The 13,704-nt window shown below is 43.1% G+C and overlaps 2 protein-coding genes across 4 annotated transcripts in view; one reads left to right on the plus strand and one right to left on the minus strand.

Annotated features, from left to right (window-relative positions):
- Window positions 1-13,704, minus strand: part of LOC115094211 (sulfotransferase family cytosolic 1B member 1-like) — a 39,560-nt gene that overhangs the window by 25,030 nt on the left and 826 nt on the right. The window contains exon 1 of one of the 2 annotated variants that reach the window (XM_029607025.1): window positions 7,575-7,709. The exons of the other annotated variant lie outside the window; for it this stretch is intronic. The gene's annotated coding sequence lies outside the window, so the exon portion shown is untranslated. Of the gene's footprint in view, window positions 1-7,574; window positions 7,710-13,704 lie in introns of those variants that run through there. 2 annotated transcript variants of the gene reach the window in all.
- The window catches only part of LOC115094210 (sulfotransferase 1 family member D1-like), a 28,245-nt gene that overhangs the window by 787 nt on the left and 13,754 nt on the right, over window positions 1-13,704 (plus strand). The window contains exon 1 of one of the 2 annotated variants that reach the window (XM_029607022.1): window positions 7,689-7,756. The exons of the other annotated variant lie outside the window; for it this stretch is intronic. The gene's annotated coding sequence lies outside the window, so the exon portion shown is untranslated. Of the gene's footprint in view, window positions 1-7,688; window positions 7,757-13,704 lie in introns of those variants that run through there. 2 annotated transcript variants of the gene reach the window in all.

The following is a 13,704-nucleotide window of genomic DNA, read 5'->3' on the forward strand; positions in this document are numbered from 1 at the left end:
TGGGTTATTCTCCCCAAACATGCCTCGGGAAACACCTTCTCGCGGTCCAGCTAAAAGTGCGCGCTCCGTGGAAGCCCGGGCATACTTTTCGCTGGGCCGAGGACAGTTTTCAGACGGGACAATATAGGCGTATTATTCTGTTTGAATACGGCTACAGTGCTTTGCAAAGTGCCCTCAAGTAGTTAAAATAAAAGGAAAAAAAAAAAAAGAGTCAAATATTATTACAAAATAGAGAAAGGACAAGAAGCACAGTACCCAGGTTCTGCTCCTAGTCAGTGCTGTCTCTGGTCGGATTGTTTCTGTCCTGGTGACTGGATATTACTTATTTTCTTTCTCCTGTTTCCCCTGGGATTAGATGAAATTTTTCCTGCTCATTCTTTTGTGGGAAATCCCATCCCTGTTGGTCTCTTCGTGTCACCTTTGGTCTCTTCCTATTCATGTCTGTCTCCTGGTCCTCCTCTGTGCAGGGTGGGGGTGGGGAGGGGAGAGGAAGGGGGAACCTCCACATTCCAGTGCCACTCACTGAGAGGAGGGGGAGCAAAGTGCCTGAGAGGAGATCCTGTATGGGGAATCCTGAGTCTTGGCTGCCTGTGTCAACAAGATCCAGAGCAAGAAGCCAGGCAGGAGCGTGCCGCTGTGGCGGGAGAGCCGTAAGACTCAACTCCCAGGGGGAAGACCAGACAAAACAGACGTAGGCACAGCTGGCAGAGACTACCAGAGACAAACAGCAAGATGGGGAAAGTGTACTTTACAGAGTACCCAACATTTTGAAAAGCTTGCTTGAAACTGAGAGCGGATTTTCCAAGTCTGCTTCTCCGACTTAAAATTTTATGTGGTGTGAAATTGAGGCTTTGCTTGTACGCATTTGAGAGAGAGCTTGCAAGTGTGTGCATTTGAATGGGTTGGTGAGAGATGCCATTATCGTTTGTGGGAGTGCGTGGCAGGGCTACCATTTTTTTCAAAGTTCCAAAAAGAGGACATTTCCAGAAAATTAGCTCGTACAACAACTTTTCATACATCCCCACGCCGAAATTTCTTGATGGCATTTTGCTACAGAGCTGGTCTGGTCTACAAAACCAGTGGCAGAGTCAAGGAGAGATGCTGGGAGCAGGGAGGGATCTGGACAGAGGCAATGGGTCTCCTCACAACAACAACATTCTGATTATTGAGGGGATGAGGGTGCCCCGGTTTTAAATACAGCACTGTATCCCCACTCTCCCCTGCCTGCTTTCCCTTCTCAGTCCCTCTTCTTCATCTGACTCCTTCAGGACCCTCTTCGTCAGCCTCAACCACCTTTCGTCAATGCCCCCTAGTCTCAATCATTCAGCCCCCCCCCCCCATGCTGAATCACTAGCCTCAATCACTTCCTGCACAGAGCCCCCCCCTCCCCTGCCCCAGCTTCAGTCATCCTCTCTTACGGGTCGATACTGTAAGGCCGCGGTAGAAACAGTGCGGCAGTGTCAGGCGCACCCTTCCTCCCCGCACGCACAGTTCTCTTGACCTAGCGCCTGATACTCTCTTCTAATTGCATGCAAATGCATGTCGCGGCTGTGAAGCGTTAGGGAAGGGTTATGCCCCGCGCAACCCATTTTACTGTATAGGCGCTTAATACAGCGCCTATACAGTAACCTGGGTGCGCTGGTACCTGTCATTTCAAATGTCATTTCAAATGACATTTGAAATGACAGGCACCAGGAAGTGTAAAAAACAAAATTTTTAAATACCTGTCGGAGGGCCGCGTGGGTCCAGGCGGCCGGCGGCCGGCGGGATCCGGGGGGGCGGGTGGTTGCGTGTTAAATCTAGGCCGCGGGCGGGTGGGCGCCTGTTCCAGGCGGCGGCGGGGGCGAGTGGACGCGCGTTAGTTTCAGACGGCCGGCGGCGGGAGCCGGGGGGCGGGTGGTCGCGTGTTAAATCTAGGCCGGGTCGCACAGACGCGCATTCATCCAGGCGGAGGAGCCGGCGGCGAAAGCAGCCGGCTCCTCCGCCTGGATGAATGCGCGCCTGTGCGACCCCTGCGATTCGGTGCTCAAGGCAGTCACATGCCGTGACGTCGGGCGTCGTGACGTCACGCCTTGAGCGCCGAATCGCAGGGGTCGCACAGGCGCGCATTCATTCACTGCCGGTGGGGGCTGAATGAACTACTATTATACAGTATACAGTATACAGTATAACTACTATTATACAGTATAACTACAGTATAACTACTATATAACTACAAAACCCTAGCAGACATCATAAACTGCTCATTCACCCAGGGTTTCTATCCAGACAACCTCAAACTAGCATCCATCAAACCGCTCCTTAAGAAGCCTAACTTGGACCCCAATGATCCCAACAACTTCCGTCCAATCTCAAATCTGCCTTTCATTGCCAAGGTGATGGAGAAACTAGTCAACACACAACTATCGGACTACATAGAGGAACACGGAATTCTATTCCCTACTCAATTTGGTTTCAGAAAGGCATCAAGCACCGAATCCCTTCTCATTTCACTGACTGACTACATTATATTGGGCCTAGACAAAGGACAGGCCTTCCTTCTGATTTTATTGGACCTATCTGCAGCGTTCGATACTGTCAACCACGCCATATTACTAAAACAACTGGCGAACATCGGTATTGCAGGATCAGCACTAACATGGTTCAAGACATTCTTAGAAAACAGAGGTTTCAAGGTTAAAATTCACAACAAAGAATCCCCCAGATACCCATCTTCGCAAGGAGTTCCTCAGGGTTCCTCCCTCTCACCGACACTTTTCAACTTATACCTTCTCCCGCTTTGCCAATTGCTAAACAAATTGAACCTTAAACACTTCATATTTGCCGACGATGTCCAGATTGTGATCCCCATTAAAGAATCCATCACTAAAGCTCTAGAACTTTGGGAAAATTGTTCTCATGAAATCAATGATCTCTTATCCAGCTTAAATTTAATTCTAAACCAAACAAAAAGCGAATTCATTCTAATCTCTCCAGACAATTGCAAAATCACTACAAACCCTCCAGCCAACTTGCAAACCTCAAAAGTAAGAGATTTAGGAGTTTCCATAGACAACCGGTTAAATTTAAAATCATTTATCAACCAAACAACCAAAGACTGCTTCCACAAACTGCACGTATTAAAAAGAATAAAACCCCTATTTCACTTCCATGACTATAGAACAGTGCTCCAAGCAATAATATTTGCGAAAATTGATTACTGCAACTCGATTCTTCTAGGCCTCCCATCAGCACATACTAAACCTCTCCAATTGATACAGAACACGGCAGCAAGAATACTAACAAACAAAAGGAGAAGAGATCACATTACACCAGTCCTCAAAGACCTTCACTGGTTACCAATCCATTATAGAATAATTCATAAGTCCCTCACCACAATCTACAAGAATATCCATGGACTGGCTCCACTCCATCTTCAAATAGCTCTCAAAAAACACTCCTCCAACAGACCCATCAGAGAAGCTTATAGAGAATATCTACAGGTACCACACAACAATACCACCCAACATATAACATTGAGAGATCGGGCCTTCTCCACAGCAGGTCCCCCACTATGGAACTCAATCCCCTTAGAATTAAGACAGGAACCATGTCTCCTAACCTTCAGAAAGAGACTGAAAACATGGCTGTTCATGAAAGCATTTCCAGACCCATAAGGATTCACTTCCATCAATTGCAGCAAAATCAAATACAGCAATACTGAACATTTTCTATCAAATAAAATATTTATTTAAAAGAACAATTATTTAATTGAACATTCTCTTCTAACTGAATCAGACACTACAAACCAATCACTACAATGTTTTACTTCTTGTTAAACTTGTTTATCTTTCCTTTAACTCTAATCCCAGTTAGAATAACCCCTGTTTTATTGTAACTTTCTCTTCCGTGCACTTGTTTATACTCCTGTAATGTATACTCTTATGTTTTAGTTATGTAGTTATAATGTATTGATCACCCCTTGTTTTATGTAAACCGACATGATACGTACTCCCGTGAATGCCGGTATAGAAAAACACAAATAAATAAATAAATAAATACTATTACAATTATCGGACAGCAACATTCAAACAATTTTCCTATATGAGAGCAAAGTTTGGGGTCCATCATTAAACCAGAACTATACAGAATGAGGCGGAAGCCCGATATTAACTTATGCACCTCCACTTCTATAAACCAGTGGTTCTCAACCTTTTTTTCTGTCTGGACACACCTGATAGATGGTCCTCATATGTGAGACACACTGAACACATGACAGTCACAGGGCTAACCCCACTCCCACCCCTGACCCTCAATAATGGGTATAAAGCAGAACTAGAACATTCTCCATACAACTCACCATACAAAAAAGATATTCTGGTGTTATCTCAATAACAGCAACACAAACTCCCTCTACTACCAGGAGCAATAGTCCTACTTATAAAAAGACAGCAGTTCACCACCAATGCATGTCCAATTGAGAAAACACAACAAATAAAATGAGGTATTTTATGTGCCTAAATGCTAGTTAAATATCTCACGTCGGTCATACACACAAGATCGACCTTCTCCAAATACAGAAAGACCACAAATTACAAGTATGGAGACAAACTGGAATGAAAACCCAAAAAAAGCCACTCCGCATGCAGAGCAAACCTGGAGAAATGGAAGCCGAGATATAGCACCTAGCAAAGTCCCAGGATCTGCAATAATGCACACAAACTAATCCGCACACAGTTACACCTGTATTATGGAATACACTCAAACAGGAGCAACCCTATCTATGAAAAGGCAACACTACAAATATTAAACCAGGCCCTAAACACCAATACACCTCCCATTAGGAAAACAGAAAAAGCCAAGCTGTTATAGATTCCCACACAGAAATAACTAAAACTATATGAAAAAGTGTTTCAAAACAGCTGATGAAAAGAACATCATCTAACAATTAAAAACTCTTAAAATTATTAGAAATTCTTCAAACACCAATAACATACTGCAAAACAGCAGACACATCACATACTACCCAATAATTAAAATGGCAGTCAATCAAGAAAAATGAACTTAAAAAGCCACCTTTACTTACCCTCTCCAGCAGTTCTCCTACTTCTTTCCCTTGCAGGCCACATCAGAAGCAGCAGTAGCTGCTGAAGCTGTCCTCACAGTCCTCTTCCTTAGGGACCACAACCAGTCTCTTCTCTCTCTCTCACACACACACACCAGTCACACCCTCAGGACCAGTTTCTGTCTCTCACACACCAATCATCTCCCCAACCAATCTCTCTCTCTCTCTCACACACACACAAGCATACACATACCGGTCATCTCCCTGATCAGTCTTTCTCACACATACACACATCACCTCTCTGACCAATCTCTCTCAATCACACAATGCTCTTGCTCTCACTTACTTATATGCAGCCTTTCAATCACACACATGCTCTCTCTATTTCACTTACACACAAGCTCTCAATCACACACATGCCCCCTCTCTCTCTCACAGCCACAGCCAGCCAAAAACATGCTCCATCTCTCTCTCGCATACACACACTGACACACACAAGCACCCTCACATACAAGCCACACACACACACAGAAGCACCCTCCCTGTCTCATATACACGCCACACACACACAGAAGCACTCTCCCTGTCTCATATACACGCCACACATACACAGAAGCACTCTCCCTGTCTCATATACACGCCACACATATACACACAGAAGTACCCTCCCTTTCTCACATACCACACACACACACACACAGAAGCACCATTCCTTTCTCACATATTCAACACACACACAGAAGCACCATTCCACATTCCTTTCTCACATATTCACCACACACACACAGAAGCACCATTCCGTTCTCACATACTCACCACACACAGAAGCTCCATTCCTTTCTCACATATTCACCACACACACAGAAGCACCATTCCTTTCTCACATATTCACCACACACAGAAGCACCATTCCGCATTCCTTTCTCACATATTCACCACAACACACAGAAGCGCCATTCCTTTCTCACATATTCACCATACACACAGAAGCACCATTCCTTTCTCACATATTCACCACACACACAGAAGCACCATTCTTTTCTCACATACTCACCATACACACAGAAGCACCATTCCTTTCTCACATATTTACCACACACACCAGAAGCACCATTCCTCTCACATACTCACCACACACACACAGAAGCACTATTCCTTTCTCACATACTCAACACACACAGAGAAGCACTATTCCTTTCTCACATATTCACCACACACTCACACAGAAGCACCATTTCTTTCTCACATATTCACCACAGACACAGAAGCACCATTCCTTTCTCACATATTCACCACACACACACACAGAAGCACCATTTCTTTCTCACATATTCACCACACACACAGAAGCACCAGTCCTTTCTCACATATTCACCAAACATACACACAGAAGCACCATTCCGCATTCCTTTCTCACATATTCACCACACACACACAGAAGCACCATTCCACATTCCTTTCTCACATATTCACCTCACACACAAAAGCACCATTCCTTTCTCACATATTCACCTCACACACAGAAGCACCATTCCTTTCTCACATATTCACCACACATATACACAGAAGCACCATTCCGCATTCCTTTCTCACATATTCACCACACACACACAGAAGCACCATTCCACATTCCTTTCTCACATATTCACCTCACACACAAAAGCACCATTCCTTTCTCACATATTCACCACACAGACACAGAAGCAACATTCCGCATTCCTTTCTCACATATTCACCTCACACACAAAAGCACCATTCCTTTCTCACATATTCACCTCACACACAGAAGCACCATTCCTTTCTCATATATTCACCACACACACACACACAGAAGCACCCTTCCGGTCTCAAATACACACACATAAAGGCCCCCAGCTGAACAGCTTGTCATCAGCCCGCCGGCCTGGGTTCCGGTGGTGGCGGCGCCGGTCTTCCTTTCTTCGGCCCCCGCCGGCTGCGAGTAGCACTCGACACACCTGCCGGTTCGCGGCGACACACTGGTTGAGAATCGCTGCTATAAACAATATCTTGTGTCTACAGACACAGACCTAACAAACAGGTGCAGTGCAGAGAACCCTTCCACTTACAAATCACTATACAAAAAAGGATATCCAAATTATGGTATCATCTCCACTAATAGGTATTACCAGTCACATAAAAACCTCAGCACCTGCGCCGCAAATTTATCACACTTGTAACAGCTTTATTTTTCAGGACTCAAAACTATAACAACATTGCAGTCATGAAACCAGGTGCTAGAAAACCCGAATCACCTCCTCTTAGGGGGTGCAGATTGCAAAACAAATCAAGATAGAGCACAAGTTAGAAATAAAAATGCATGAGCAAAAATTTGAAATGGAAATCCCCCCCCCAAAAAAAAGCCAGAACCCCTTCCGTACAGTATAGAACTAGAGAAACAGAAATGCATTTCATCCAGTACTATGCAAAGTACAAAGATAATGTGTTTATTTGGCAAACATACACAATGAAGAGAGACGGATGACAGCAGGACTAAAATTCCAAATATTACCAGAAAATGTGAATGGAGTAGAAGCTGGGAAAGTTTCCTCTGGCACTGCAAACAAAACTCCACTGCTGCTGGAATGCTGGCATCAGTAGGGGTGGAGAGGGCGGACAGGAAACCGGGACGTGTGCACAATCCAGATCAGAGCTGAAGAGTCCGGGGAAGGACTGCAAGCAGCGATCCTGCAGGTCAGTGAAGTCTGATCATGTGCTTAACCTCTCCAGCTCTGTGGATTTGGGGGCTACTAATTTGCATTTGTCATATGTAACATGGAAGTCTGGGCACCAGTCCAGATAGAACATCTGGGTAATAGATCCCTAACCAAAGAGTTTCCAACTGGAGTCTAAGTCCTGATTTTCCAAAGCATTTACATGCTTAAAACTGGGTTTTACACATGTAAGTGCACTTTACCCATGTAAGTGGGCTTATGAAAATTGCTGCCATATATGCCATCGCATTATCCATAGGATTTACCCAAGTACACGCACTTTAAGTGCATAAATGACTTTTGAAAATTACTATGATAACTCCTTTGAAAATTCATCTGTATGTATAGAGAAAAGGTGAAAAAGCTGATTGAAAATATAATGATGAGAGTTGATGGGAGTAGTGGGATCGTAGGCAAGATCTGTGGGTATTAGATGCTACTACATAGGGAGAATATTCAATTGCAAACTGGGTTGTTAGCTGTCAGAGCTGAGTTATTCATGCTGAAGGTGAGAACTGGTGGCAGTGTTGGCACTGAACACTGAGATTGCAGGTGTTACACCTCTTTTTTTTTTTAGTCACTAACTGGTGAAGGTCTTAAAAGGAGAGTTGGTGGTACAAGTGGAATTGGAAGCTGAATCTGCATGTGTCACCATTCTGCAACTCAAGGCTGACGGCCACACAGTGAGGGTTGGTGGCAGTCATGAGTTTGTAAACTGGGTTTGCAGTTGTCACATTTCTGAGTAACTTGGTGCTGAAAGTCATGCAGTGAGAGAACTGGTGGCAGCGATGGGATCAGACCTTCAGAAGCTGGATCTACAAACATCACAGGTTTCATCTGTGCCACCCTGGAACACTTTTGCTTACACGTTTCATGCAGTGGGTAAAACTAAGAGGAGATATTGTAAGGGCAACAAATCTTTTTTGTTAGGCAAGAAAATAAAGGTAAGAGCAAAAAGAGTCCACTGTGGTTTTCTGAAGAAGTAGCTGAAAGAGTAAGGTAAAATAGTTAAGCATTCCTAAACTACAAGAGATCACAGAAAGAAGAAGGCAGGCAACAATATCTGGAAAAGGCGCAAATGGAAGAACAATTTGCTAATATCGTAAAAAGGGAGACTATTTTTTTAGATATGTTTGTGACAGGAAGACGTGCGAAAGTGGGACTGTAAGAATCACAGGTGAAGGAGGAGAATACGTAGTAGAGGCTGATGAGGAGAAAGAGGAATTGCTAAACAGGAATAGGACCACAGAAGGCTGCCACAGGAAGGAATGGAAGTGAGGTAGGCCTCAAACAGTTTTCAGAAAATTGTGTTCGCTGGGAGCTAGGAAAACTGAAAGTAGATAAAGCATTGGGAATGGGCGGGATACATCTGAGGGTATTAAGGGAACTTAGGGCAGTTCTGGCAGCCACACTGCCTGACCTCTTCAACACTTCTCTAGAGTCAGGAGCAATTCCAAAGGACCGGAGACAGGCACATGTGGTTCCTTGTCAAAAAAGTGGAAGAAAGAGGGAGTCTGAGAACTGCAGGCTGGGAAGTCTGGCCTCGGTGATGGAATCGCTGCTAAAACTGTGCAGATAACATGGTTTTATAGGGATGTGCAGCTGGAAAATGTTTGGGGGATTTTTTTTTTTGTAGTCGTTTAATTTTGTCCTATTCGGTTTTTAGTTTTTTTTCATTTTCAGGAAATTTTCTACTCCATTTAGCGTGCACTAAATCAAAAATAGTGCATGCTAACAGGTGAATTTTAAAAGAGTCGTACACGCCAAAAGGCGCAGATGCGCGTGCATCTAGCACATGCGCGTGTTCACCTGAGTTTATAAATCTGCCACATACGCTCAAAAGTACTTGCATCGAGTAAAAAAGAGATGGAATGAGGGTGGGACATGGGCATTCTGGAGCAGCGCCAAAAGATATGTGCGTATATAGCACAGGGAATGTGGTGCGCATCCGGTTTATTTCAGAGCAAATTTACTTCTGCTATTGATTGGGTGTAAGTCTGATTAAAACTATGTTTAGCCACATATGAAGTGCTTGACAGGTCTGGGTAAAACTGGGGGGAGAGGAGGCTAAAGAACCAGGGGGTCTTGATGACATAAATATAGACTGGGCAAACTGGTCATTTCCTTCACACGTGCATGTTTTAAAATGTACTCCTTTTGCATGTAAATACTGACTGTTCCCAACAATTCACGTCCATGATTAAATTAGTAGCACACATACATGTGCAAGGCCTATTTTATAACATGTGCACACACTTTTGCGCAGGGTATAAGATTTCAGTGCATGTTGCCATGTGCCCTTATACATGTATAAATGGGCGTGCACATGCTCATTTTAAAGTTACCCTCTAATTTTTTAGTTAGCTGGATGAGCCTTACTTAACCAGATATTTCTGAATATCTACCCCTGGAATTTCAGTAAGATATTTGACATGATTCCACATAGGCAACTTATAAACAAACTGAAAATCCTCAGAATAGGCACTAAAATGACTGTTAGAAATTGGTTGAGTGCTAGGCAATAAAGTGTAGTGGTAAACAAAGATCATTCCAAGGAAAGGTGGTTTACCAGTGCTATGCCACAGGGATCAGTTCTCAATTCAGTTCTCTTCAACATTTTGACTTTTAATGAATGATATCAAAATCTGCAACAGGGTAGACATACTGGAAGCTGTGGAAGACATGAGAAGGGTTCTATTGAATGGTCTAGTTTGGCAACTAAGATTTAATGCTAAAAATATGGAGGGTTATGCATTTAGGTTGCAAAACCCCAAGGGGGGCAGTACAGTGAGAGGTGACGTTATGTGCACAAAACAAGAGTCGGATTTGGGGGATGATCTTATCTGATGATGTTAAGATGGCCAGACACATAGATAAGATGCTGGCAAAGACTAGAAGGATGCTTGGGTGCATAGGAAAAGGAATAGCCAGCAGGAAAAAGGAAATGATATTGCCTCTGATAAGTTTCCAGTGAAACTTCATTTGGAGTACTATGCACAGTTTTGGAGACGGAGCAGCTATTGAAATGGTCATTGGTCTTCATAATTGTACACAGTGGCCGAATGGGGGTATATTATGTCATAGAACACGCATAAACAATATTGCAAAAGCAAAGCTTAGTTTACTAAATGTTGCTAATATATGGATAATGAATCAGCAAAGATAAGTAATATAAAAAATGAATTCAATATCACAGTAAGCCTTACATAAATCAATACAGGTAAATAGGATTATATTAATACAGACAAATAAAAATAAGAAATTATACAAAGGACACTTCCCTCATAAGTCTTCCTTCTGCAAGCAGTGTCCTTGAAAACCTGAAAGAGTACAAACCCAGGGACCCCAAAAGAACCAGCTGTTTTGCTCTTTGCTCTTTTTGGCTCATCCAAAGAAAATGGACAAATGCAATTCCTTATATATCTTATTTTTCTGAATTAACTTTAGGTATGAAAGCATTAGGTATTTGTTTGCACCGGCTCATTAAGAAAGTATTTCAGTACTAGTCTTTGATCTTCCCAGTTGTTAAGAGACACCAGATATTTTTTGAAGTTATCTTAACTCTTTATCAGCTCATTGGTGCCAGGGAATCTCAGGAATGAAGGGTGAAACAAAAACAGTGATAGCACCATTACAATCCTTGTACTTAAATTATACGTGTTTTATATATATATATATATATATATATATATATATATATATTTTGAGCCCACAATCATCAGTCACTGGGGCCTGTTCTAATCCATAGTTCTCTTCTCATTACAAAGTCTTCCAGGGATCTAGCTAAGCTGCCTAAAATTTCTCCTCACACTAATAAAGAATATGGGAATAGGTGTAAAGATCGAAACATGTATACCATGGAGGAAAGGAGGGAAAGAGGAGGTATGATAGATACATTAAAATATTTCAAAGGAATAAATGCACAGGGGCAGGTCCCATTCAATGGAAAGGAGGTTCTGGAATGAGGACGGTGATATGATGAGGTTGAAAGGAATGAACTTCATATCAGCATGTTTAAATTATTCTTTCATGTTTGGTTAATTTTTGGTCTTTTTGTGTGCTGTTGTTTGCTGCTGTGCTGTTACTTTTTTGCTCTTTATTTAGATGTCAATCTACTTTTCTGTTCCTCCTGACACAGCCCCTACAGCGAAACAAGGACTTGTCGGGGGACTATTTTACTAGCATGTAGGCATTTGTATCAATCTTATTTGTTGTGTTTTCTCAATAGGATCTGCATTAGTGGTAAATTACTGTCTTTTCATAAGGAAGGCTATTGTGCCTGGTAGTAGAGGGAGTTTGTTTTGCTTTTCCTGAGATGTCATCAGAACCAGAATATCTTTTTTTGTATGGCGAGTTGTACAGGGTATTGCCCTAGTTCTGCTCTGCACCCATTGTTGGGGGTCGAGGGAGTTCCTAAGGATGCAGAGTGCATGTCTACATTTAGCCCATGACGGTCACATGTGTCCTGGCCTAAAAAAAGGTTGAGAACCACTGGATTAGACAGTTACTGGTATTGGTGAATATTAGGTCTAGAATGTGACCTGCTTTATGAGCAGCCTTAGAAACTAATTGGGACCATCCCAATGCTTCCATTGTCTCTAAAAAAAAATTTCCAGGCTACAGTTCTCTGTGATTTATCTACATGGAAGGTTAAAGTCTCTTACACTTAAGATGGAGTCTGGTGATGGAAACATCTTAGCGAATAATTCAGTCAGTGGTGAGCAATCTTTTTGTAGTATACCTGGAGGATAGTAGACCAGTCCTATGTTTAATTAAGGAGATTTTAGAATCACCACATCATGGTGAGGTACTAGCTTAAGTTCTTTTTTTTACTAATTATTAATAAACCCCCGCCTTTTCATTTAGGTCTAGGGAAATGAAATACATTATAGTTAGGAGAAGAAATTTGGTTTAAGATAAACATTATCTTTGTCATTAAGAGATGCAAAAAATAGTTGGATGTAAATCCTCTAACAGCTCATTAATCAGAGGGTTTGTTGGGTGTTCTTTTTGTCAGAGATTGAGCATTTAATAGAAGCAGAGTAAACATTAAGCAAGAAGAGGTAACCGAAGGGTTATTACTTATCATTTGACAGACCAAATTTGTGTTCCTTCTTAGCTTCTCTCTGGGGACTCTTCTTAGATCTCCCCATAACCCTCGGCCTAGAATAGGCTCAATGAGGCACATCTGGTCTATGATTGTTGCAAAGAGGCTCAGGGCATTCCCAGGTAAGCACTTCAGGTCTGCACAAAGGGGCAAGCTCTTTGGTTGTGCTCCTTCGTGCCCGCGCCAAGGGCCTTCGGCGATGCCGCCGCCCTCAAACAGACCCCAGAGTCGTCGGTGAGCGGGCAGTAGGTGGGCTGTAGGCGGAGGCAGCCCTCACGGCACCAGTGTCTCGCTGTTAGGGCCAGGGGGAGCTCACCTACCATGTCGTTGGTGCCGCTGCTGTTTAGCCGCTGCCTGGCTGCTGGAGGAGGCCGCCCGTCTGCTGCTCGGCCAGCGGAGGGCACCTTCAGCATTGCTGCTGCTCTCAAACAAGCCCTGGAGTCGTCTGAAGATATCCAGTTAAGTATAATGTTATCTGGCCATGCAAGGCCGGATAACTTTTAAAACCTAACCGGCTATGTTCAAACATTGCTGATTAGATTTTAAAGCTACCCAGCTCCATGTAGCTGGATAACTTTTAAGCAAGTATATTCAGCTGGACAAATATCCTGCTGAATATACAGGACAAGTTATCTGGCTAACTTTAACTGGATAACTTATCCACTAAATGGCCTCCTGAATATTGGCCTCATTGTGTTTAACTTTGTACCATATGTCACTTGCTTTTCACTAAGACGTCGATATTGAGTGCCACTTAACCGGTTAAATTAGGACTTATCCGGCTAAGTGGCACTGCCAGTTTATGAGTATTTAGCTGCATT

Source organism: Rhinatrema bivittatum, chromosome 6 (genome assembly GCF_901001135.1).
Source record: "Rhinatrema bivittatum chromosome 6, aRhiBiv1.1, whole genome shotgun sequence".
In the NCBI taxonomy this organism is placed as follows: domain Eukaryota; kingdom Metazoa; phylum Chordata; class Amphibia; order Gymnophiona; family Rhinatrematidae; genus Rhinatrema; species Rhinatrema bivittatum.